This window comes from Fundulus heteroclitus, chromosome 16, assembly GCF_011125445.2.
Source record: "Fundulus heteroclitus isolate FHET01 chromosome 16, MU-UCD_Fhet_4.1, whole genome shotgun sequence".
Lineage (NCBI taxonomy): Eukaryota > Metazoa > Chordata > Actinopteri > Cyprinodontiformes > Fundulidae > Fundulus > Fundulus heteroclitus.
In genome coordinates this window covers 3,050,363-3,075,840 of record NC_046376.1, presented here as the reverse complement: position 1 = coordinate 3,075,840, position 25,478 = coordinate 3,050,363, and the positions used below count along the sequence as shown (strand labels likewise).

The following is a 25,478-nucleotide window of genomic DNA, read 5'->3' as shown; positions in this document are numbered from 1 at the left end:
AGACTGACTCCATAAACATTTAGCTTTAGCACAATTATTTCAAGATCCACACTAGAAAAACCAGAAATGATCCATGAGAGTTCCTTCAGAAATAAACAAATCCTTCATGGAACGTTAACCCAGTTCACAATGTTTCTACATTTTAGGACATTTTCTCAGTCTTTAGATGTCAGAGCTCTAAGTACCTTTGCAGAGAACAAGTGAGGACGAGGCTACGCCACTGAGCTGATAAAAGCAGCCAGTCAAGAGTCCAGAAATCTGGATATAAAGGATAAAAATAGCAGGATTGGTGATTCTAAAGAAAGAAATGTAATCTCTGAGACACAAACTGACCAAGTTAGCTGTGGTTCTTCATCTCTTGATTGAAAAAGTAAATGAAATGATGAGCGTGTCTGTGGAAAACAGTGAGTGGCCCAAGTACACGGCCCTGTGGACTCCCTGTTATAATTTAAAGTTCCACTTTAACGGTTTCCACAGATTTTCTGTCCCTGACATTTAAACTGAATTAAAGTCTCTGAGGAGCATAAAGCCAGATGTTTTCACAGCACATTTAAGGGGATTGCAGGTTAACTGTGAAAGCTGTAGGCCCGCCCACACCTGAGCTCTTTCTGTTTAATGCCACCTGATCAGTCAGCTGTAGATTTAACTCACTTATTGTGTCACAAAGGTTTCACCTTAACAAGGGAAGCAAACGCTGAAACGCTGATAGAAACCAGAGCTTTTTACATTCATCACGTCACTAATAGTGTTTTACCTCCATCTGAAGACCAGCTACAGCAATGAGCAGATCTTAGAAGATTTAGCTTTTCAGGAGAAAGAAGAAGAATGTTTGCAATTTGAAATTCTGACTTTAATGGAAAGATGAAGCCAAACAATGAGACCAGTTTTATCTTCTAATGTTTGACACGTAGCTTCTAGTTTCTGCGTGTAGCTTTTAACACCACAAGTTTCATTTTCAACCTTGTCTTCAGAGATTTTTTAATGAGGAAAACATGAAATTTAAAATATTAATAATTTGAGCATATAGCTAATTTTAGTCAGATTGATTTCATCAAACCTTTAGACCCATTAAACCAGAAACACACAAAGCTGTATTTGCTGTTGACTTTCATTGATCACAGCTAATTATCCCACTTTTAATCATTTAACACCAGTTGTGAACAAGTTAAAACCCATTTTTTAAAGTTCAACACATTTTGCGCGTCTGAAACCTTTTTCTCTTAAACATTCTCCAGTTTTAACCAGATAAAAATTAACCTTTTTCCCTAATAGTTGGTTTAGAGTTTAACTGCCACATTAATCTGAAAATAAGGAGCTTTATATGCAGGGTTTGTTTTGTAGCATGAAAAATAACTTTTCTTTGGCTACTTCAGCAAATCTTCATCATTAACTTTTTCTCTTTTAAATTAATTTTTCATTCTCTCAGAACTTGATTATTAATCTGCTGCATATAATTAATCAGGTTAAGTTTGACCCGTAATGATCAGATTTCCTGCAACACGTCCAGAACCTTTAAGGTGATGAAGAGCTTTAACACCGTGGAACAAGTTTAAATAAAACTCAGCCTGGGAAAAGATTGTTAGATTCCTTTCATTTTTAAATCTGCCAGAAGATTAAAATCTGTACACTATATTTATTTATTATTTATTTATAACTCTGAAACCATCAGGCTCTTTAATCCCAAGCATTTTATTTCCCACCAGATCTGCAGTTTTTCTGTAAATCAAAAAATAACCTTTTTCTCAAACTGGACTTACGCACAGAAGAAAAACCCAATTAAACCAAAGATAACACAGTTTGTATTTAAAACATTCGGTGATATTTGACCCTTTATTGAAACCAAGAGACTTTCACAGAAAATAAAGAGACATGTTTACTGTTCAGCTGAGTTTAAGCACGTTTTAAGTTTAAATACCTGAAACATTTTACACATCGTTACCCACAGTGATTCTCTGATTAAAGAAATATCAGTTTTAAAACACCAGCTGTTAATACAGTTTGATGAAAATAATTTTTATACAAATAGGTCAATAAATTCAGAAAGAACGTTTAAAGAGAACTTGTAGAAATATTTTTTAATTTTCAATAAACCATTTGGAATTATTTACTCTTTTAAATTGGTAACCATAACCTGATTAAAGAAACACCATTTTCAGTAAAAGCCACATTCCAGAGACGATGTTAGAATAAGAAGTGAGAATGTAATTAATCAGTTTTTCAACAAAAAAAGAAAATCCTTAAATTAAATGAAAGGCTTCTCTAAAAAGATGCAGGTTCTTGTTAATTTGGCTCAATAATCCAATAACTCTGGTTTAAAACAGGAAAACGTTTAAGACGTATCAGGTTGACTTTTTGTTGTAAAGGCTTTAGCTCATTAAAGTCAACACAAACAATCAGGTCTTCAACATCATTTGTAGGAGCAGATAAAACATGAAAAAGTTTCATTTTCATGGTTTGACTGAAGATTTTTCTGCTGCTTCAACTTTAGTTTGTGTTGAAAGACTTTAGAAAAGCTAAAGGCAAAGAAAAGCAGGCCTTCAGCGTTAAGCAGCCAAAGAGAAAGTGTCAAGCAGAGCAGCTTTCTGGAAAACTCCACAACAACTGCCTGGTTAAATCTGCATTAAAGGAGCAACTCCACCATGTTTTCTATTCACAATCAGTCGTATCACAGGGAAGTTCATTAAACTGATCAGAAAAGCAGGACGGCATATTCTGTTAGAATCAGCTAAAGAGGCTCATTTTCACAACCCTGTGCACTTTGATTTCAGCTTCAGAAAAACTTTTTACAGTAAATTTCAGCCCCCAAACTTTGCATAGAGTCACTTTTCAAACGTTTAGTTGATTTTCTGCATCATCTTGTCGGCCCTTTAACACAAAGGGCTTCAACCAGCACACGTTAGACGTATGCGTAAGTCTTTTAAAGCTTGAAACGTGCAGAACTGGGAGCAAACGCACCAAACTTGGACCAAATGAACCTTTTTGAACACAACTTTGACTTGTGAGTCTAAAAGGAGGATGAAGACATGAGCAGGTTGACTTTAAGCAGTAAGCAGAGATTTAACATTTAACAGCTGCTATTGAAGACATGTTCAAACATTTGCCCTTGAGCAGGTTTTAGTGATTTAAGCAGTCAGCTGTAAGCAGCCTGTTTTACACACGCTTCATGTTCAATAGTTTTGCTTTTAGCTGGTTAAAAACGGAGCGCTGATTTTTCCCACCAGACACCTTAAAGTTTTCTCCAATCACATCTGTGAACACACGTTTAAATGATGCAGTGATTTAAGTCAGCTTAGTGGTAAACAGGAACAGAGCTCTTTATCTGCTAAAATGCTTTCATGCCTCCAGTCTGAGCCACTTTCTAAAACCTCTCCACTGTTTTCCACACATCAAGTCTTGAATTGTTTTCAGCGGGATTGTCAACCTGTTGCTGATTATTTCTCAGACAGCAGCTGTTGCTCTGACCTTTTCAGCTTGAATGAGTCTGAACACAAATGGAGACTGAATCCATAAACATTTAGCTTTAGCACAATTATTTCAAGATCCACACTAGAAAAACCAGAAATGATCCATGAGAGTTCCTTCAGAAATAAACAAATCCTTCATGGAACGTTAACCCAGTTCACAATGTTTCTACATTTTAGGACATTTTCTCAGTCTTTAGATGTCAGAGCTCTAAGTAGCTTTGCAGAGAACAAGTGAGGACGAGGCTACGCCACTGAGCTGATAAAAGCAGCCAGTCAAGAGTCCAGAAATCTGGATATAAAGGATAAAAATAGCAGGATTGGTGATTCTACAGAAAGAAATGTAATCTCTGAGACACATACTGACCAAGTTAGCTGTGATTCTTCATCTCTTAATTGAAAAAGTAAATGAAATGATGAGCGTGTCTGTGGAAAACAGTGAGTGGCCCAAGTACACGGCCCTGTGGACTCCCTGTTATAATTTAAAGTTCCACTTTAACGGTTTCCACAGATTTTCTGTCCCTGACATTTAAAGTGAATTAAAGTCTTTGAGGAGCATAAAGCCAGATGTTTTCACAGCACATTTAAGGGGATTGCAGGTTAACTGTGAAAGCTGTAGGCCCGCCCACACCTGAGCTCTTTCTGTTTAATGCCACCTGATCAGTCAGCTGTAGATTTAACTCACTTATTGTGTCACAAAGGTTTCACCTTAACAAGGGAAGCAAACGCTGAAACACTGATAGAAACCAGAGCTTTTTACATTCATCACGTCATTAATAGTGTTTTACCTCCATCTGAAGACCAGCTACAGCAATGAGCAGATCTTAGAAGATTTAACTTTTCAGGACAAAGAAGAAGAATGTTTGTAATTTGAAATTCTGACTTTAATGGAAAGATGAAGCCAAACAATGAGACCAGTTTTATCTTCTAATGTTTGACACGTAGCTTCTAGTTTCTGCGTGTAGCTTTTAACACCACAAGTTTCATTTTCAACCTTGTCTTCAGAGATTTTTTAATGAGGAAAACATGAAATTTAACTTATTAATAATTTGAGCACATAGCTAATTTTAGTCAGATTGAGTTCATCAAACCTTTAGACCCATTAAACCAGAAACCTGTACGACCTGTTGGAGGAAATTTAGAAAGAAGCTCCTCTTTGTTAAACTGACTAAATGAAGCTGTTTGTCCACATCCCATAACTCCACTTAGAATATTGATTTACAAACCTTGATAACCAGAAAATAATTAAAGTTTTGTGCAACTCTGTTTCTGATAGTGACGACACCTCTGGTAGAAAATGATTCAACATAAACATTTGTCTGATTTCACAATAATAACCAGAGTTTTCAATATTAATAGAAGATCCTGCATCAAAGTTAATTAGACATAAACGTTTGAACTTCATGTGATCATCTGCAGACATTAATGCTTCTGCTTCAGAGAACTTTAAGTGAACAGAAATGAGAGCTGACTAACAAAGACAAAGTGTGTTAAAAAGCTGAAATAGCAGCTCTGAAACCACCTCCTGCTGATAATTAACATTTTGCCTCCATCACACTATTTTAGTGGCATATTTAAAAATAAACCTTCATCTAAACTGAGCATCAGATCTTTTAATGATGCAAATATCAGAAAAATTGTCCTAAAAACAACGAGAATCATCTGCATACGTTGATTAACTGCAATCTACGGAGGAACCTCCTGCAGGTTCTCCATCTTTGTTCATCCCTGAAGTTCTGGTTCGGTTCTTATTAAATGTTGACTTTAGGCTGATTTCACTTCATCATGAAGTTTTTATTTCCGGCTGTTTTCAGCTTCATTTTCTTATTTCTTGATCTTTAGCTGACTTTATTTATTTCAGCATTTTGAAGCTATTTTCAGACTTTTTTTCTGTTTTTCATACTTTTCTGTGTTTATTTCCGTCTGATTTGTGATTTTTCTGGATCTTTTCCAGCTTGTTTGTTTCTTCGTTCAGCTCTTTGTGGTTTTGGTTTCCTCCGTTCTGAAGCCTTTTGGTTCTGTTAGTCTTTAAATCTAAAGCTTTGCTCTCATCTCTGTCGTGTTTGTGGTTGACTTATTCAACCAGATTCTTCACTCTGAGCCTCATTTCACTGCAGAGGTTTTACTGGAGTCATTTTCTCTTTAACACCAGAATGATCCAGTTTTACAGCTAACTGTTCAGAGGTTCTGCTGAATTTAAAACCAGGTTCTAGAGGTTCTAGAGCTAAAATAACTCTAATCCCGCCTCTGTAGCGCCACCAGGTGGCCGTGTTCTAAACCACATGAAGCAGAACAACAGGTTCCAGATACAGTTTTAGCCACAAAGCAATGAAAATGGTTTTAGATAACTGAATATTTAAAAGGTTAGATGCTTTTGTTAAACACATTTGTCTTTGCTGCTAAAACCACCAAGTGTTCTTCAGTCAAACATATTTAGATCTTTTTTACATTAGATTGTTTTTCTGAAATACATCTTTTAACTCTTATTGGACCAGAACACCAGTTTTATTCACACAAAGCTGTATTTGCTGTTGACTTTCATTGGTCACAACTAAGTATCCCACTTTTAATAATTTTACACCAGTTATGAACAAGTTAAAACCCATTTTTCAAAGTTCACCACATTTTGCGCGTCTGAAACCTTTTTCTCTTAAACATATATTCTCCAGTTTTAACCAGATAAAAATGAACCTTTTTCCCTAATAGTTGGTTTAGAGTTTAACTGCCACATTAATCTGAAAATAAGGAGCTTTATATGCAGGGTTTGTTTTGTAGCATGAAAAATAACTTTTCTGTGGCTGCTTCAGCAAATCTTCATCATTAACTTTTTCTCTTTTAAATTAATTTTTCATCCTCTCAGAACTTGATTCTTAATCTGCTGCATATAATCAATCAGGTTAAGTTTGACCCGTTATGATCAGATTTCCTGCAACACGTCCAGAACCTTTAAGGTGATGAAGAGCTTTAACACCGTGGAACAAGTTTAAATAAAACTCAGCCTGGGAAAAGATTGTTAGATTGCTTTCATTTTTAAATCTGCCAGAATAATAAAATCTGTACACTATATTTATTTATTATTTATTTATAACTCTGAAACCATCAGGCTCTTTAATCTCAAGCATTTTATTTCCCTCCAGATCTGCAGTTTTTCTGTGAATCAAAAAATAACCTTTTTCTTAAACTGGACTTACGCACAGAAGAAAAACCCAATTAAACCAAAGATAACACAGTTTGTATTTAAAACATTCGGTGATATTTGACCCTTTATTGAAACCAAGAGACTTTCATAGAAAATATAGAGACATGTTTAATGTTCAGCTGAGTTTTAAGCACGTTTTAAGTTTAAATACCTGAAACATTTTACACATCGTTACCCACAGTGATTCTCTGATTAAAGAAATATCAGTTTTAAAACACCAGCTGTTGATACGGTTTGATAAAAATAATTTTTTTATAGAAATAGGTCAATAAATTCAAAAAGAACATTTAAAGAGAACTTGTAGAAATATTTTTAAATTTTCATTGAACCATTTGGAGTTATTTACTCTTTTAAATTGGTAACCATAACCTGATTAAAGAAACACCATTTTCAGTAAAAGCCACATTCCAGAGACGATGTTAGAATAAGAAGTGAGAATTTAATTAATCAGTTTTTCAACAAAAAAAGAAAATGCAAAAATGAAATGAAAGGCTTCTCTAAAAAAAAATAAGGTTCTTGTTAATTTGGCTCAATAATCCGATAACTCTGGATTAAAACAGGAAAAAGTTTGAGATGTATCAGGTTGACTTTTTGTTGTAGAGGCTTTAGCTCATTAAAATCAACACAAACAATCAGGTTTTCAACATAATTTGTAGGAGCAGATAAAACATGAAATATTTTCATTTTCATGGTTTGACTGAAGATTTTTTTGCAGCTTCAACTTTAGTTTGTGAAGAATGAAGAATGTTTGCAATTTGAAATTCTGACTTTAATGGAAAGATGAAGCCAAACAATGAGACCAGTTTTATCTTCTAATGTTTGACACGTAGCTTCTAGTTTCTGCGTGTAGCTTTTTACACCACAAGTTTCATTTTCAACCTTGTCTTCAGAGATTTTTTAATGAGGAAAAACATGAAATTTCAAATTTCAATAATTTGAGCACATAGCTAATTTTAGTCAGATTGATTTCATCAAACCTTTAGACCCATTAAACCAGAAACCTGTACGACCTGTTGGAGGAAATTTAGAAAGAAGCTCCTCTTTGTTAAACTGACTAAATGAAGCTGTTTGTCCACATCCCATAACTCCACTTAGAATATTGATTTACAAACCTTGATAACCAGAAAATACTTTAATTAAAGTTTTGTGCAACTCTGTTTCTGATACTGGGAACTGGGAGCAAACGCACCAAACTTGGACCAAATGAACCTTTTTGAACACAACTTTGACTTGTGAGTCTAAAAGGAGGATGAAGACATGAGCAGGTTGACTTTAAGCAGTAAGCAGAGATTTAACATTTAACAGCTGCTATTGAAGACATGTTCAAACATTTGCCCTTGAGCAGGTTTTAGTGATTTAAGCAGTCAGCTGTAAGCAGCCTGTTTTACACACGCTTCATGTTCAATAGTTTTGCTTTTAGCTGGTTAAAAACGGAGCGCTGATTTTTCCCACCAGACACCTTAAAGTTTTCTCCAATCACATCTGTGAACACACGTTTAAATGATGCAGTGATTTAAGTCAGCTTAGTGGTAAACAGGAGCAGAGCTCTTTATCTGCTAAAATGCTTTCATGCCTCCAGTCTGAGCCACTTTCTAAAACCTCTCCACTGTTTTCCACACATCAAGTCTTGAATTGTTTTCAGCGGGATTGTCAACCTGTTGCTGATTATTTCTCAGACAGCAGCTGTTGCTCTGACCTTTTCAGCTTGAATGAGTCTGAACACAAATGGAGACTGAATCCATAAACATTTAGCTTTAGCACAATTATTTCAAGATCCACACTAGAAAAACCAGAAATGATCCATGAGAGTTCCTTCAGAAATAAACAAATCCTTCATGGAACGTTAACCCAGTTCACAATGTTTCTACATTTTAGGACATTTTCTCAGTCTTTAGATGTCAGAGCTCTAAGTAGCTTTGCAGAGAACAAGTGAGGACGAGGCTACGCCACTGAGCTGATAAAAGCAGCCAGTCAAGAGTCCAGAAATCTGGATATAAAGGATAAAAATAGCAGGATTGGTGATTCTACAGAAAGAAATGTAATCTCTGAGACACATACTGACCAAGTTAGCTGTGATTCTTCATCTCTTAATTGAAAAAGTAAATGAAATGATGAGCGTGTCTGTGGAAAACAGTGAGTGGCCCAAGTACACGGCCCTGTGGACTCCCTGTTATAATTTAAAGTTCCACTTTAACGGTTTCCACAGATTTTCTGTCCCTGACATTTAAAGTGAATTAAAGTCTTTGAGGAGCATAAAGCCAGATGTTTTCACAGCACATTTAAGGGGATTGCAGGTTAACTGTGAAAGCTGTAGGCCCGCCCACACCTGAGCTCTTTCTGTTTAATGCCACCTGATCAGTCAGCTGTAGATTTAACTCACTTATTGTGTCACAAAGGTTTCACCTTAACAAGGGAAGCAAACGCTGAAACACTGATAGAAACCAGAGCTTTTTACATTCATCACGTCACTAATAGTGTTTTACCTCCATCTGAAGACCAGCTACAGCAATGAGCAGATCTTAGAAGATTTAGCTTTTCAGGACAAAGAAGAAGAATGTTTGTAATTTGAAATTCTGACTTTAATGGAAAGATGAAGCCAAACAATGAGACCAGTTTTATCTTCTAATGTTTGACACGTAGCTTCTAGTTTCTGCGTGTAGCTTTTAACACCACAAGTTTCATTTTCAACCTTGTCTTCAGAGATTTTTTAATGAGGAAAACATGAAATTTAACTTATTAATAATTTGAGCACATAGCTAATTTTAGTCAGATTGAGTTCATCAAACCTTTAGACCCATTAAACCAGAAACCTGTACGACCTGTTGGAGGAAATTTAGAAAGAAGCTCCTCTTTGTTAAACTGACTAAATGAAGCTGTTTGTCCACATCCCATAACTCCACTTAGAATATTGATTTACAAAACCTTGATAACCAGAAAATACTTGAATTAAAGTTTTGTGCAACTCTGTTTCTGATAGTGACGACACCTCTGGTAGAAAATTATTCAACATAAACATTTGTCTGATTTCACAATAATAACCAGAGTTTTCAATATTAATAGAAGATCCTGCATCAAAGTTAATTAGACATAAACATTTGAACTTCATGTGATCATCTGCAGACATTAATGCTTCTGCTTCAGAGAACTTTAAGTGAACAGAAATGAGAGCTGACTAACAAAGACAAAGTGTGTTAAAAAGCTGAAATAGCAGCTCTGAAACCACCTCCTGCTGATAATTAACATTTTGCCTCCATCACACTATTTTAGTAGCATATTTAAAAATAAACCTTCATCTAAACTGAGCATCAGATCTTTTAATGATGCAAATATCAGACAAATTGTCCTAAAAACAACGAGAATCATCTGCATACGTTGATTAACTGCAATCTACGGAGGAACCTCCTGCAGGTTCTCCATCTTTGTTCATCCCTGAAGTTCTGGTTCGGTTCTTATTAAATGTTGACTTTAGGCTGATTTCACTTCATCATGAAGTTTTTATTTACGGCTATTTTTCAGCTTCATTTTCTTATTTCTTGATCTTTAGCTGACTTTATTTATTTCAGCAGTTTAAAGCTATTTTCAGACTTTTTTTCTGTTTTTCATACTTTTCTGTGTTTATTTTCATCTAATTTGTGATTTTCTGGATCTTTTCCAGCTTGTTTGTTTCTTCGTTCAGCTCTTTGTGGTTTCGGTTTTCTCCGTTCTGAAGCCTTTTGGTTCTGTTAGTCTTTAAATCTAAAGCTTTGCTCTCATCTCTGTCGTGTTTGTGGTTGACTTATTCAACCAGATTCTTCACTCTGAGCCTCATTTCACTGCAGAGGTTTTACTGGAGTCATTTTCTCTTTAACACCAGAATGATCCAGTTTTACAGCTAACTGTTCAGAGGTTCTGCTGAATTTAAAACCAGGTTCTAGAGGTTCTAGAGCTAAAATAACTCTAATCCCTCTGTAGCGCCACCAGGTGGCCGTGTTCTAAACCACATGAAGCAGAACAACAGGTTCCAGATACAGTTTTAGCCACAAAGCAATGAAAATGGTTTTAGATAACTGAATATTTAAATAGTAGATGCTTTTGTTAAACACATTTGTCTTTGCTGCTAAAACCACCAAGTGTCCTTCAGTCAAACATATTTAGATCATTTTTACATGAGATTGTTTTTCTGAAATAAGTCTTTTAACTCTTATTGGACCAGAACACCAGTTTTATTCACACAAAGCTGTATTTGCTGTTGACTTTCATTGATCACAGCTAATTATCCCACTTTTAATAATTTTACACCAGTTATGAACAAGTTAAAACCCATTTTTTAAAGTTCAACACATTTTGCGCGTCTGAAACCTTTTTCTCTTAAACATTCTCCAGTTTTAACCAGATAAAAATTAACCTTTTTCCCTAATAGTTGGTTTAGAGTTTAACTGCCACATTAATCTGAAAATAAGGAGCTTTATATGCAGGGTTTGTTTTGTAGCATGAAAAAACACTTTTCTGTGGCTACTTCAGCAAATCTTCATCATTAACTTTTTCTCTTTTAAATTAATGTTTCATCCTCTCAGAACTTGATTCTTATTCTGCTGCATATAATCAATCAGGTTAACTTTGACCCGTTATGATCAGATTTCCTGCAACACGTCCAGAACCTTTAAGGTGATGAAGAGCTTTAACACCGTGGAACAAGTTTAAATAAAACTCAGCCAGATTGTTAGATTCCTTTCATTTTTAAATCTGCCAGAAGATTAAAATCTGTACACTATATTTATTTATAACTCTGAAACCATCAGGCTATTTAATCCCAAGCATTTTATTTCCCACCAGATCTGCAGTTTTTCTGTAAATCAAAAAAATAACCTTTTTCTCAAACTGGACTTACGCACAGAAGAAAAACCCAATTAAACCAAAGATAACACAGTTTCTATTTAAAACATTCGGTGATATTTGACCCTTTATTGAAACCAAGAGACTTTCACAGAAAATAAAGAGACATGTTTAATGTTCAGCTGAGTTTCAGCACGTTTTAAGTTTAAATACCTGAAACATTTTACACATCGTTACCCACAGTGATTCTCTGATTAAAGAAATATCAGTTTTAAAACACCAGCTGTTAATACAGTTTGATGAAAATAATTTTTCATACGAATAGGTCAATAAATTCAGAAAGAACGTTTAAAGAGAACTTGTAGAAATATTTTTTAATTTTCATTGAACCATTTGGAGTTATTTGCTCTTTTAAATTGGTAACCATAACCTGATTAAAGAAACACCATTTTCAGTAAAAGCCACATTCCAGAGACGATGTTAGAATAAGAAGTGAGAATGTAATTAATCAGTTTTTCAACAAAAAAAGAAAATCCTTAAATTAAATGAAAGGCTTCTCTAAATAGATGCAGATTCTTGTTAATTTGGCTCAATAATACGATAACTCTGGATTAAAACAGGAAAACGTTTGAGACGTATCAGGTTGACTTTTTGTTGTATGCTTTAGCTCATTAAAGTCAACACAAACAATCAGGTCTTCAACATTATTTGTAGGAGCAGATAAAACATGAAAGATTTTCATTTTCATGGTTTGACTGCAGATTTTTCTGCTGCTTCAACTTTAGTTTGTGTTGAAAGACTTTAGAAAAACTAAAGGCAAAGAAAAGCCGGCCTTCAGCGTTAAGCAGCCAAAGAGAAAGTGTCAAGCAGAGCAGCTTTCTGGAAAACTCCACAACAACTGCCTGGTTAAATCTGCATTAAAGGAGCAACTCCACCATGTTTTCTATTCACAATCAGTCGTATCACAGGGAAGTTCATTAAACTGATCAGAAAAGCAGGACGGCATATTCTGTTAGAATCAGCTAAAGAGGCTCATTTTCACAACCCTGTGCACTTTGATTTCAGCTTCAGGAAAACTTTTTACAGTAAATTTCAGCCCCCAAACTTTGCATAGAGTCACTTTTCAAACGTTTAGTTGATTTTCTGCATCATCTTGTCGGCCCTTTAACACAAAGGGCTTCAACCAGCACACGTTAGACGTATCCGTAAGTCTTTTAAAGCTTGAAACGTGCAGAACTGGGAGCAAACGCACCAAACTTGGACCAAATGAACCTTTTTGAACACAACTTTGACTTGTGAGTCTAAAAGGAGGATGAAGACATGAGCAGGTTGACTTTAAGCAGTAAGCAGAGATTTAACATTTAACAGCTGCTATTGAAGACATGTTCAAACATTTGCCCTTGAGCAGGTTTTAGTGATTTAAGCAGTCAGCTGTAAGCAGCCTGTTTTACACACGCTTCATGTTCAATAGTTTTGCTTTTAGCTGGTTAAAAAAACGCAGCGCTGATTTTTCCCACCAGACTCCTTAAAGTTTTCTCCAATCACATCTGTGAACACACGTTTAAATGATGCAGTGATTTAAGTCAGCTTAGTGGTAAACAGGAACAGAGCTCTTTATCTGCTAAAATGCTTTCATGCCTCCAGTCTGAGCCACTTTCTAAAACCTCTCCACTGTTTTCCACACATCAAGTCTTGAATTGTTTTCAGCGGGAATGTCAACCTGTTGCTGATTATTTCTCAGACAGCAGCTGTTGCTCTGACCTTTTCAGCTTGAATGAGTCTGAACACAAATGGAGACTGACTCCATAAACATTTAGCTTTAGCACAATTATTTCAAGATCCACGCTAGAAAAACCAGAAATGATCCATGAGAGTTCCTTCAGAAATAAACAAATCCTTCATGGAACGTTAACCCAGTTCACAATGTTTCTACATTTTAGGACATTTTCTCAGTCTTTAGATGTCAGAGCTCTAAGTAGCTTTGCAGAGAACAAGTGAGGACGAGGCTACGCCACTGAGCTGATAAAAGCAGCCAGTCAAGAGTCCAGAAATCTGGATATAAGGGATAAAAATAGCAGGATTGGTGATTCTAAAGAAAGAAATGTAATCTCTGAGACACATACTGACCAAGTTAGCTGTGATTCTTCATCTCTTAATTGAAAAAGTAAATGAAATGATGAGCGTGTCTGTGGAAAACAGTGAGTGGCCCAAGTACACGGCCCTGTGGACTCCCTGTTATAATTTAAAGTTCCACTTTAACGGTTTCCACAGATTTTCTGTCCCTGACATTTAAAGTGAATTAAAGTCTCTGAGGAGCATAAAGCCAGATGTTTTCACAGCACATTTAAGGGGATTGCAGGTTAACTGTGAAAGCTGTAGGCCCGCCCACACCTGAGCTCTTTCTGTTTAATGCCACCTGATCAGTCAGCTGTAGATTTAACTCACTTATTGTGTCACAAAGGTTTCACCTTAACAAGGGAAGCAAACGCTGAAACGCTGATAGAAACCAGAGCTTTTTACATTCATCACGTCACTAATAGTGTTTTACCTCCATCTGAAGACCAGCTACAGCAATGAGCAGATCTTAGAAGATTTATCTTTTCAGGAGAAACAAGAAGAATGTTTGCAATTTGAAATTCTGACTTTAATGGAAAGATGAAGCCAAACAATGAGACCAGTTTTATCTTCTAATGTTTGACACGTAGCTTCTAGTTTCTGCGTGTAGCTTTTAACACCACAAGTTTCATTTTCAACCTTGTCTTCAGAGATTTTTTTAATAAGGGAAAACTTGAAATTTAAAACATTAATAATTTGAGCACATAGCTAATTTTAGTCAGATTGATTTCATCAAACCTTTAGACCCATTAAACCAGAAACCTGTACGACCTGTTGGAGGAAATTTAGAAAGAAGCTCCTCTTTGTTAAACTGACTAAATGAAGCTGTTTGTCCACATCCCATAACTCCACTTAGAATATTGATTTACAAACCTTGATAACCAGAAAATAATTAAAGTTTTGTGCAACTCTGTTTCTGATAGTGACGACACCTCTGGTAGAAAATGATTCAACATAAACATTTGTCTGATTTCACAATAATAACCAGAGTTTAATATTAATAGAAGATCCTGCATCAAAGTTAATTAGACATAAACGTCTGAACTTCATGTGATCATCTGCAGACATTAATGCTTCTGCTTCAGAGAACTTTAAGTGAACAGAAATGAGAGCTGACTAACAAAGACAAAGTGTGTTAAAAAGCTGAAATAGCAGCTCTGAAACCACCTCCTGCTGATAATTAACATTTTGGCTCCATCACATTATTTTAGTAGCATATTTAAAAATAAACCTTCATCTAAACTGAGCATCAGATCTTTTAATGATGCAAATATCAGAAAAATTGTCCTAAAAACAACGAGAATCATCTGCATACGTTGATTAACTGCAATCTACGGAGGAACCTCCTGCAGGTTCTCCATCTTTGTTCATCCCTGAAGTTCTGGTTCGGTTCTTATTAAATGTTGACTTTAGGCTGATTTCACTTCATCAAGAAGTTTTTATTTCCGGCTGTTTTTCAGCTTCATTTTCTTATTTCTTGATCTTTAGCTGACTTTATTCCAGCATTTTGAAGCTATTTTCAGACTTTTTTTTCTGTTTTTCATACTTTTGTGTTTATTTCCATCTAATTTGTGATTTTCTGGATCTTTTCCAGCTTGTTTGTTTCTTCGTTCAGCTCTTTGTGGTTTTGGTTTCCTCCGTTCTGAAGCCTTTTGGTTCTGTTAGTCTTTAAATCTAAAGCTTTGCTCTCATCTCTGTCGTGTTTGTGGTTGACTTATTCAACCAGATTCTTCACTCTGAGCCTCATTTCACTGCAGAGGTTTTACTGGAGTCATTTTCTCTTTAACACCAGAATGATCCAGTTTTACAGCTAACTGTTCAGAGGTTCTGCTGAATTTAAAACCAGGTTCTAGAGGTTCTAGAGCTAAAATAACTCTAATCCCGCCTCTGTAGCGCCACCAGGTGGCCATGTTCTAAACCACATGAGGCAGAACAACAGGTTCCAGATACAGTTTTAGCCACAAAGCAATGAAAATGGTTTTAGATAACTGAATATTTAAAAGGTTAGATGCTTTTATTAAACACATTTGTCTTTGCTGCTAAAACCACCAAGTGTCCTTCAGTCAAACATATTTAGATCATTTTTACATGAGATTGTTTTTCTGAAATACATCTTTTAACTCTTATTGGACCAGAACACCACAGTTTTATTCACACAAAGCTGTATTTGCTGTTGACTTTCATTGATCACAACTAATTATCCCCCTTTTAATAATTTTACACCAGTTATGAACAAGTTAAAACCCATTTTTCAAAGTTTAACACATTTTGCACGTCTGAAACCTTTTTCTCTTAAACATTCTCCAGTTTTAACCAGATAAAAATTAACCTTTTTCCCTAATAGTTGGTTTAGAGTTTAACTGCCACATTAATCTGAAAATAAGGAGCTTTATATGCAGGGTTTGTTTTGTAGCATGAAAAATAACTTTTCTGTGGCTACTTCAGCAAATATTCATCATTAACTTTTTCTCTTTTAAATTAATTTTTCATCCTCTCAGAACTTGATTCTTAATATGCTGCATATAATCAATCAGGTTAAGTTTGACCCGTAATGATCAGATTTCCTGCAACACACCCAGAACCTTTAAGGTGATGAAGAGCTTTAACACCGTGGAACAAGTTTAAATAAAACTCAGCCTGGGAAAAGATTGTTAGATTCCTTTCATTTTTAAATCTGCCAGAAGAATAAAATCTGTACACTATATTTATTTATAACTCTGAAACCATCAGGCTCTTTAATCCCAAGCATTTTATTTCCCTCCAGATCTGCAGTTTTTCTGTGAATCAAAAAATAACCTTTTTCTCAAACTGGACTTACGCACAGAAGAAAAACCCAATTAAACCAAAGATAACACAGTTTCTATTTAAAACATTTGGTGATATTTGACCCTTTATTGAAACCAAGAGACTTTCACAGAAAATAAAGAGACATGTTTACTGTTCAGATGAGGTTTCAGCATGTTTTAAGTTTAAATACCTGAAATTCACCAACATTTTACACATCGTTACCCACAGTGATTCTCTGATTAAAGATATATCAGTTTTAAAACACCAGCTGTTGATACAGTTTGAAAATATTTTTTTATACAAATAGGTCAATAAATTCAAAAGGAACATTTAAAGAGAACTTGTAGAAATATTTTTTCATTTTCAATAAACCATTTGGAGTTATTTACTCTTTTAAATTGGTAACCATAACCTGATTAAAGAAACACCATTTTCAGTAAAAGCCACATTCCAGAGACGATGTTTGCATAAGAAGTGAGAATTTAATTAATCAGTTATTCAACAAAAAAAGAAAATCCTTAAATTAAATGAAAGGCTTCTCTAAAAAGATGCAGATTCTTGTTAATTTGGCTCAATAATCCGATAACTCTGGATTAAAACAGGAAAAAGTTTTAGATGTATCAGGTTGACTTTTTGTTGTAGAGGCTTTAGCTCATTAAAGTCAACACAAACAATCAGGTTTTCAACATTATTTGTAGGAGCAGATAAAACATGAAATATTTTCATTTTGATGGTTTGACTCAAGATTTTTCTGCTGCTTCAACTTTAGTTTGTGAAGAATGAAGAATGTTTGCAATTTGAAATTCTGACTTTAATGGAAAGATGAAGCCAAACAATGAGACCAGTTTTAACTTCTAATGTTTGACACGTAGCTTCTAGTTTCTGCGTGTAGCTTTTAACACCACAAGTTTCATTTTCAACCTTGTCTTCAGAGATTTTTTTAATGAGGAAAACATGAAATTTCAAATATTAATAATTTAAGCACATAGCTAATTTTAGTCAGATTGATTTCATCAAACCTTTAGACCCATTAAACCAGAAATCTGTACGACCTGTTGGAGGAAATTTAGAAAGAAGCTCCTCTTTGTTAAACTGACTAAATGAAGCTGTTTGTCCACATCCCATAACTCCACTTAGAATATTGATTTACAAACCTTGATAACCAGAAAATAATTAAAGTTTTGTGCAACTCTGTTTCTGATAGTGACGACACCTCTGGTAGAAAATGATTCAACATAAACATTTGTCTGATTTCACAATAATAACCAGAGTTTTCAATATTAATAGAAGATCCTGCATCAAAGTTAATTAGACATAAATGTTTGAACTTCATGTGATCATCTGCAGACATTAATGCTTCTGCTTCAGAGAACTTTAAGTGAACAGAAATGAGAGCTGACTAACAAAGACAAAGTGTGTTAAAAAGCTGCTGAAATAGCAGCTCTGAAACCACCTCCTGCTGATAATTAACATTTTGGTTCCATCACACTATTTTAGTAGCATATTTAAAAATAAACCTTCATCTAAACTGAGCATCAGATCTTTTAATGATGCAAATATCAGAAAATTGTCCTAAAAACAATGAGAATCATCTGCATACGTTGATTAACTGCAATCTATCAACTGAGGGGCAAAAAGTTTCATTTTCATCGTTTGAAGACTTTACTGCTGCTACAACTTTAGTTTGTGTTGAAAGACTTTAGAAAAACTAAAGGCAAAGAAAAGCCGGCCTTCAGCGTTAAGCAGCCAAAGAGAAAGTGTCAAGCAGAGCAGCTTTCTGGAAAACTCCACAAGAACTGCCTGCTTAGATCTGCTGCATCGCGGCCACTGTAGTGGACAGCTACTTAAAAGTAAATATCTATGGTTCTATGGTTTTTATGGTGTAACTGCATATCAGTGTCTAGAATGCTCTCTGCTGCCACACTCCTTTGAGGTCAATTCAGTGGTCAGTCATTGTAACTGCAAGTAAATTTGTTCTGAATCCAAGATGGCCACCAAACAGCAACCTCTGTCGACCACTGCTGGCATTTCCTCTCAATCCTTCTATAGTAGAAGAGCCCAACAGGTAAAAAATATGATGAATTACAGTAACATCTAAGGAAGGATATTATCAGTTTGAAATATAAAAATTTTCTCCAACATTTAGAAAATTACGATTAACCATGTGTCCACTGAAGTGGACGTCATGCATCACCCATTTCATTTTTTCAACAGAAATCATATAATTGCTTTACTGTCTTGTAATTGTTTTGCTTATAATTCAGTGTTTTAAACATAACACACATAAGCTATTCACTTAAAATTTACATTTTAGTATATTTTGTTTATACTTTGTGTATAATTTGCGCAGATTAGCTGTAGTTTGTGTTAACTATACCAATTATTTATATTGTAGACTTCAAACACAGCGAAGAATAAGGCAAAAAAATCTAAAAATGCAAACAGAGGCCATGATGCTGCATGCATATGGAAGACCAAATACATCTGCATGCAATGCTGTGTGCCACTGTGCCCTGGGTGCTTTGCTAACATGCATACAGCTTAGGTGTGATGACCATCAAAGTGTTAGGAGATGCAGAGACTAAAGTGACAGTTCATGTTTTCTTGCAACATGCTAATAAAAGGACTTGGTTATACTGTCCTACGTTCTTATAGAACTGTGGAGAGCCACAGTGATGTTTGTCACATTCAGGTTAAAGATGTTTGGCTATGATTGTTATTGGTTTTCTTATTCAGTTCTAAACATTGTGCCTATACAGTGTTAAAATTTAAACAAAATATGTTGAAATATTTTTCAAAGTATAAAATGAAACAGAATACAAGATTGTTCTGTTTTTAGAATAAATTCATAATGTTTTGTGTTGAGTGCTCAGGCGCATGTAGTCCACTGTAGTGGACATTTCTGTAACTTCCTGGAAAAATACAATCTTTGAAAAAAAAAGTTCATATTAGTTTTTTTTCAAGCCCTAAGAAGAGTAAAAACACATATAAAAATCTTGACTCAGGGATTCATAATTCATGCATCAGAGGGTTAAAGGAGCAACTCCACCATGTTTTCTATTCAGAATCAGTCGTATCACAGGGAAGTTCATTAAACTGATCAGAAAAGCAGGACGGTGCTGACAACACACGTTAGAAACCAACATCCCTTTGGATCCTGACTTGCAGGTCTAAATTTAACCAGCGGCATTAACTTTAATGTTTCATTGATCTCTGGGTTAAATCAACAAACTAGAAAGTAACTTTAGAAAACTAAGGAATATTAAAAACATAACCAGATAAATGTGTCCTGAAACTGGAATGTTAAATAATGTTCACCTCCCAGAGGAGTTAGAGCTTTAATTTCTGTCCATAAAAGAAATCAAGATGAGTTTAAGAGACTTTAGGATGAATTTAAGCATCAATACACTGTGATGATGCAACACGGCAGAGTTAGTAAACCTATTCAGTTTAAACTTCAGCAGGACATCTGTATTTATCACTTAACCAATATTATCATCCCTATTTGATTATATCAGTCACCAAACCTACCAACAATTTCACATCAACTGCTGACAGATGATAGAAATTAATTAAATTTAAAACAATCAACTAGTTTTAGTAATGAAATCAAATCTTGATGAATTCAAGAATTAGGTATGTTTTAGTAAATTAATATATTTGGAAGTAGCAGCTTTTATCTACTCAAATCAGTAAATGTTGGAGCAAACCAATAAGTTTAAACCAGTTTTATATATGTGTAATGTTAACTTAATATTTATCCGTCTGGTTAAAATTTACTCCAGAGATAAATCCTACAAACTGTCTTTAACAAGAGAAAAATCACTAAAATAGACTCTGCAGGGTTTCAAAGTGAGAAGTCTTTGAGTGTTTCAGTTTTTGTATGAACCAAAGATCAGAGCAAATTATTATTTAACAAATTATTATTTATCCAACAGTCTGCAGTGAAAATAATTTAACAGTTTCCAAGATGTTCTCCGTTAGACATGAGCATTTAGACAACAGCAAACCTTCATTAAATCACTTCAGATCAGACGTCACTTTGATTCTGAGCCCCAACAACTTTCAGGATTTATTTACATGTTTGCAGATTAATTTAGGTTTTAGGGCAAAATACACATTTCAGGTGTTTCATCTATAACCTTTAACTCTCACAGTTAAATTATCCCAGAGCTAAGTTCCAATCCTTAACATAAAGCATTTTGCTCTATAGCCCACCAACATATAATTTATCACATTGTTTTGTGTTCCCCAGTTTTATTCAAAACATTCAGTTGTTCTAAATAAAATGAAGAATTTAGGTAAAAATGTAAACTTTCTGAATCCCCAACCACAGAAGTCTAACAGCTTTACTTTGAGGGGTTCCACAGGGATCAGTTCTCAGCCATCTGGTTATTTCTCAGCAGATTACGTCAATATTCTCTGGATTATACCAGGAAAAAGTCATTCATTTGTCCAGAACCAGGAAACTTGTTGTAGAGAGTTTGCTCTGAATTTGTATTTGGTGTTGATGCTATCTTTCAGATTCAGATGTAAGATTTATAGCAAACCAGTAAAAGTTAATGAATCAATTTTCATGATGGGATCGGGGTTTAAAGCTCACATTTAGATTTCTGGCCCTTGAACACATTTCTTCCACATCAACAACAGTTTTCATGCAGGAACCACAATGAAGCAGTGAGTTGAGTCAGAATATGAGCCATGCACGTCTCAACCAGCATGCTGACCACAAACACAGACGGATGGATGGAAAACAAGGAAGGAGAACGAGTTATGGAGAAACTGAGCGTTCACAAACGTCTGAAGGGACGGCTGTCTGCAGCAGAAAGGTGACAACATGAAGGTGACAACATGAAGGTGACACCATGAAGGTGACAATAATAACCACCGAGGATCAAACAGGACGGAAGTCCAGACAAACAAACCTCCACAGAAGACGAGGAATCCAGACCAAACCTTTCTAATCATCACACTCAACGTCTAAACTCTAGTTTTAGACATTAAAACCAAAGATCTTCCTGTTTGTAGCAGTTTGAATCAAACCTTTCAGGAGCTCAGAGTCAGATTTACCCTCTTTTATTTCTGGTTTTAGTTTGTTCTAAATAATATCCTCAGAACATATGTTGATAAAAACACTTTGGAAAGTTATAATAAATATGTTAATGGTCTCATTTGTTGGATTTTTTGGGTTCAAACTAAAATCTGTTAAGAAAAAAAAATCCCTTTTATTAACTGTATGACATTTTAAAGTTTTTAACTCTCCCTCAGATTTTATGACATCTCCTGAAAATAAACGTTTTTCAGTGTGAGACTGAAATGTTTTTAATAATATCTTTTTTTTCCAGTGCAGAGCTTTAATCCCAACATAACTATCAAACATTTCTGCTGATGAATTCGTCTACGGTGGATGGAAATACGCTGATGTTCCTGAATGAAAAGCAGCGCTGCTGGATGGTTCAACGTTTGACTGGACCAGCCTGGTCATTGGACCGCCGCCGCCTAATAAACTGTTTTATATTCAGTAGGTTTAATTTACAGCCTCCAGACTCAGAAATGTCTCCCAGCATTCATCCGGATCAGAAACTGGAACAGTTGAAGTTTTCTGTTTCATAAAGGTCACCATTTATGCTCCTTTTGTGCTTCATTTCTGTTTTACATGATTTGTATTTCCTCCTTATTGCTGGAGAACTAAAAGCACCTTCAGATCCATGATTTATAGAGTTCATGTTAGAAACTGAGATCTGGAGTCCCACAAGGTGCAGCTCTGGTTCCCTCTAAGTTTTCTCTTTAACCCTAAAATAAACCATTAGTTCTAGTTTTATGTTCTAGTGTTTTAACTCCAACAGTGGGGGAGCAACTGGTCGATTCTGTTTTAGTAATAAAAAATTCATATATTAATTAATCGGTATATTTATAGGGTCTATTTCCTCCCTGCTTCTCCCTGTAATAATGACGGAGAAGACGTATAATAGACAATCTGATTTCAGCCATTTGAGGATAATATTCTCTGTTTTTTTCTTCTATAAACTGATGTTTTTAGATTTTATTACTTTTCTGACCTGAGAGGCATCAATAAGGCCTCGTCAGAATAAAAGCTTGTGAAGGTAAATAAATTAACTTTATTGAATAAATGAGCAGAGGATCATGTTAGTTACCCTGATTCAGTTTAACAGCATTTTATGTGCAGCAGTAACTGACGTATAACTGGGTGGGTCTTAGTCCTCATTTTCTATTTCAGAATTTCACCACATATCCAATAAAGTTTTCCAGTTTTTCTACAAGCTTATACAAAGCAAGACCAATAAGCTATAAAAGATCTGAATTACCAGTTTAAAACGTTAAAACGTCCTAACTGACCCAACAGCAGCTGTCGTCAGCTAACATAAATTAAAGCGATGTTCAGACATGTCCGTTTTGTTTTTGGTTTTAAATTGTAATCCTGCTCTCTGGATCCCATCAAACATTTTCTCTGTTGATTATTTTTAAAGTTTCTGAATGCGTTGTTCCTTCAGAGTCGTTAGCAGATCCAAACTAAATGGTTCTGGTTTCATGTTTGAGAACAATTCGTTTCTCCTCCTCATTTAATTTAAGAGCAAATCTGCAGACGTTTAACTTTCACTAGTTTTCTTTGTAGTTTGTGATTTTCATGTCTTTTTAGTTTTTGGAAGCAAAAGCACCAATAAAGCCCAGATTTATAGACTTTAATCAAAAGTACTGAGAGCAATAAAGGGAAGTTCTGCAGCAGCTAGTTTCTGGTTCTGGATAAAAATAATAAGTTAATATGGAGTCTGAGAACTTTCTCCTCGGTCCTAGTGGCCGTCGTCATTTCTGTTTTCAGCAGAGTTTATATTTTATTAGAATCTATCTGAACATCAGATGCACAGAAATATCAAACTAAATCCTGTTTCAGGTTAGAGAATAAATCTTCCTGGTTTGTCTCCTTATTTGCAGCAGTGTTAGATTTAATTTCTCAGCAGAGACGCTGGTTCTGAGTCCGACCCGGAGCAGATTTACGGCTGTTTGGACCTCCGGACTGAACAGAACCACCTGATGTTGGTTAAACACAGGATGGAGAAACAGATGTTTAAAGGGGAATTTAAGAGGATCTAAAACTAAGTTTATTAGACTACAAAGTGATTTTAAAGATGTACACAGCATATAATTACTTTTCAGACCTTTTAGATTAAATTTCTCCCCTGAGATAAACAAGAACTCAGCAGAATAAGAACTCTATCCTTGCTGATCTTTTGGAAAATTAATTTCCTTTAGTCCAAATAAAACAACTGAACAAAGCACCAGGTGAGTTAACCTGCAAGTTCATTTCAGAACTTTTTATCTGCCGTCACATTAAAACAATCTTCTGTTTCCTGCTTCTGTTACTTTACATTTTCAACTCATTGTAAAAGAAATGACCGTTTTGGTCTGAAAAGCTTTTAAAAGCACAGACAGACCAGACAGACAGAAAGATTTATAACTGAGATGGATTCAGACTTTAATGATCACAAACATATGATCAACCTCCCAATCATCAATAATTCACCTGAATTTCACTGTATGCTTCTTCACATTTGGGCAACAGCTCTCATAATCACCTTATTTTACCATATTTAACATATTCCTTTAAAAACTGTCGTTTTAGAACCCAAACTACAGTTTTTTAAACTTCCCATGATTCATTGGAGCAGTTCCTAGAAACACTAAAGGTTTTAGTTTCTGACAGTTTTAACTCTGTTTCCACAGAGCAGATTCCTTTGAAGTCTTTGGTTGGCGTTTTATCATCACTAACACCACCTAGCTGCTGGATTTATTATAATCTCTTGGTTTGATGATTAGAAATAAAAGTATTTAAAGGAATCTGGCCGACTGAAGGGAATATTTTTAATCAGATCAAATTTAATGGATTTTTAATATGTTTGTGTTTTTTCTCTGAACACTGAAATAAATTAGAAATGTGACCATTTAGTGTTAGATGTTTTAAAGTGAAACTTTAAAGTGGTTTCTGCTTTAATCCTTTATAGACCACAGCTCAAACCGGGTTTCCTTCTGTTTTATGTTACCCAGTATTTAAAAAGCAGAGAAACAGAAAATAAACTGCATGTATTATTGTGGATTTAAACACATGACTGTTCATAGCTGAGCAAACAGGTTCAGTGTGGGAATAATTACATCTGTACTGATTAATGATAGGTGAGTTTTAATCGGGTCTCAGCCCAACTGCTCAGCTTGTTTTGTATTAACAATATTTAATTATCCAGATTAAACTCATCTGCACAGATGTTCGTTTTTCAGTCCACCTCAGAGTGGAAACAGCTAAATCCTCCAAGCAGGAGACCAAACAGAAACATCTGAAGTGTAGAAAGGAGGGAGAAGATTAGAAATAAACATGTTTTAGGGAAGTCTGACATGGATTTGTGGAGATCTTCTTGGTTTTCTCTATAAACTGAAATCAGTAAAGAACAATTATTCTCACCATTTATTCACTTCCAGATGTTTTAAAGTTAACCCTCCTCATCCATAAGTGTCATCAAATAGTTTGAGACTAAATTAATCTTCCTCTGCAGTGTTTGTAGCTCTTTTACATATTTGTCTATATTTCTGTATCTCTTGATAAACTGAATTTTGTCTTGGTTTTTGAACTAAACAGGGGAGGGTTGGATGGGTTTTAAGATTTTTATCTGTTGCAGAAATTTAACTAATGATGCTCGGCTTCCTGCTGATAGTTTGGTTGATTTTAGCTTTTTAAAAACAGAGAAAACTGATGGAAGCCACAAATGAACTAAAATGTATTTTAGCAGCTTCTGACATTACGGTAATTTAACTGTTTAATGACCTACAGCTGATCAGAGATGATTTATCGTCAACTGCAGACGTTTAAAGACTTTCATGCAGAACCTGCTTTGGTTGGAGCTCTGAGGAGAAGCAGGAGGAGATGCAGAGGAGGACCAGCCACCGGGCTCTGATCCAATGTAGCGCCAACATTACCGTAAGTCTCTTATTTCCAACAACATTCTGATTCAAAGCCTTTAGGGAAGATTTATTGTTGATTTTATCACCAACATCATCATAAAGATTCCATCTGGTCCTCTCTGGCCTCGTTTTCCTGT

The 25,478-nt window shown here is 35.1% G+C and overlaps 2 long non-coding RNA genes across 2 annotated transcripts; one reads left to right on the top strand and one right to left on the bottom strand.

Moving 5' to 3' along the window:
- Positions 1-1,258: 1,258 nt before the first annotated feature.
- Positions 1,259-5,287, bottom strand: LOC118566469. The gene is made up of 2 exons (XR_004933042.1): positions 4,697-5,287; positions 1,259-4,665 (listed from the first exon to the last, which is right to left on the bottom strand). It is a non-coding gene; the product is annotated as an uncharacterized LOC118566469 (long non-coding RNA).
- A 6,314-nt stretch (positions 5,288-11,601) lies between these two features.
- LOC118566470 lies at positions 11,602-16,884 on the top strand. The gene is made up of 2 exons (XR_004933043.1): positions 11,602-11,658; positions 16,538-16,884. It is a non-coding gene; the product is annotated as an uncharacterized LOC118566470 (long non-coding RNA).
- The last annotated feature ends 8,594 nt before the right edge of the window (positions 16,885-25,478 follow it).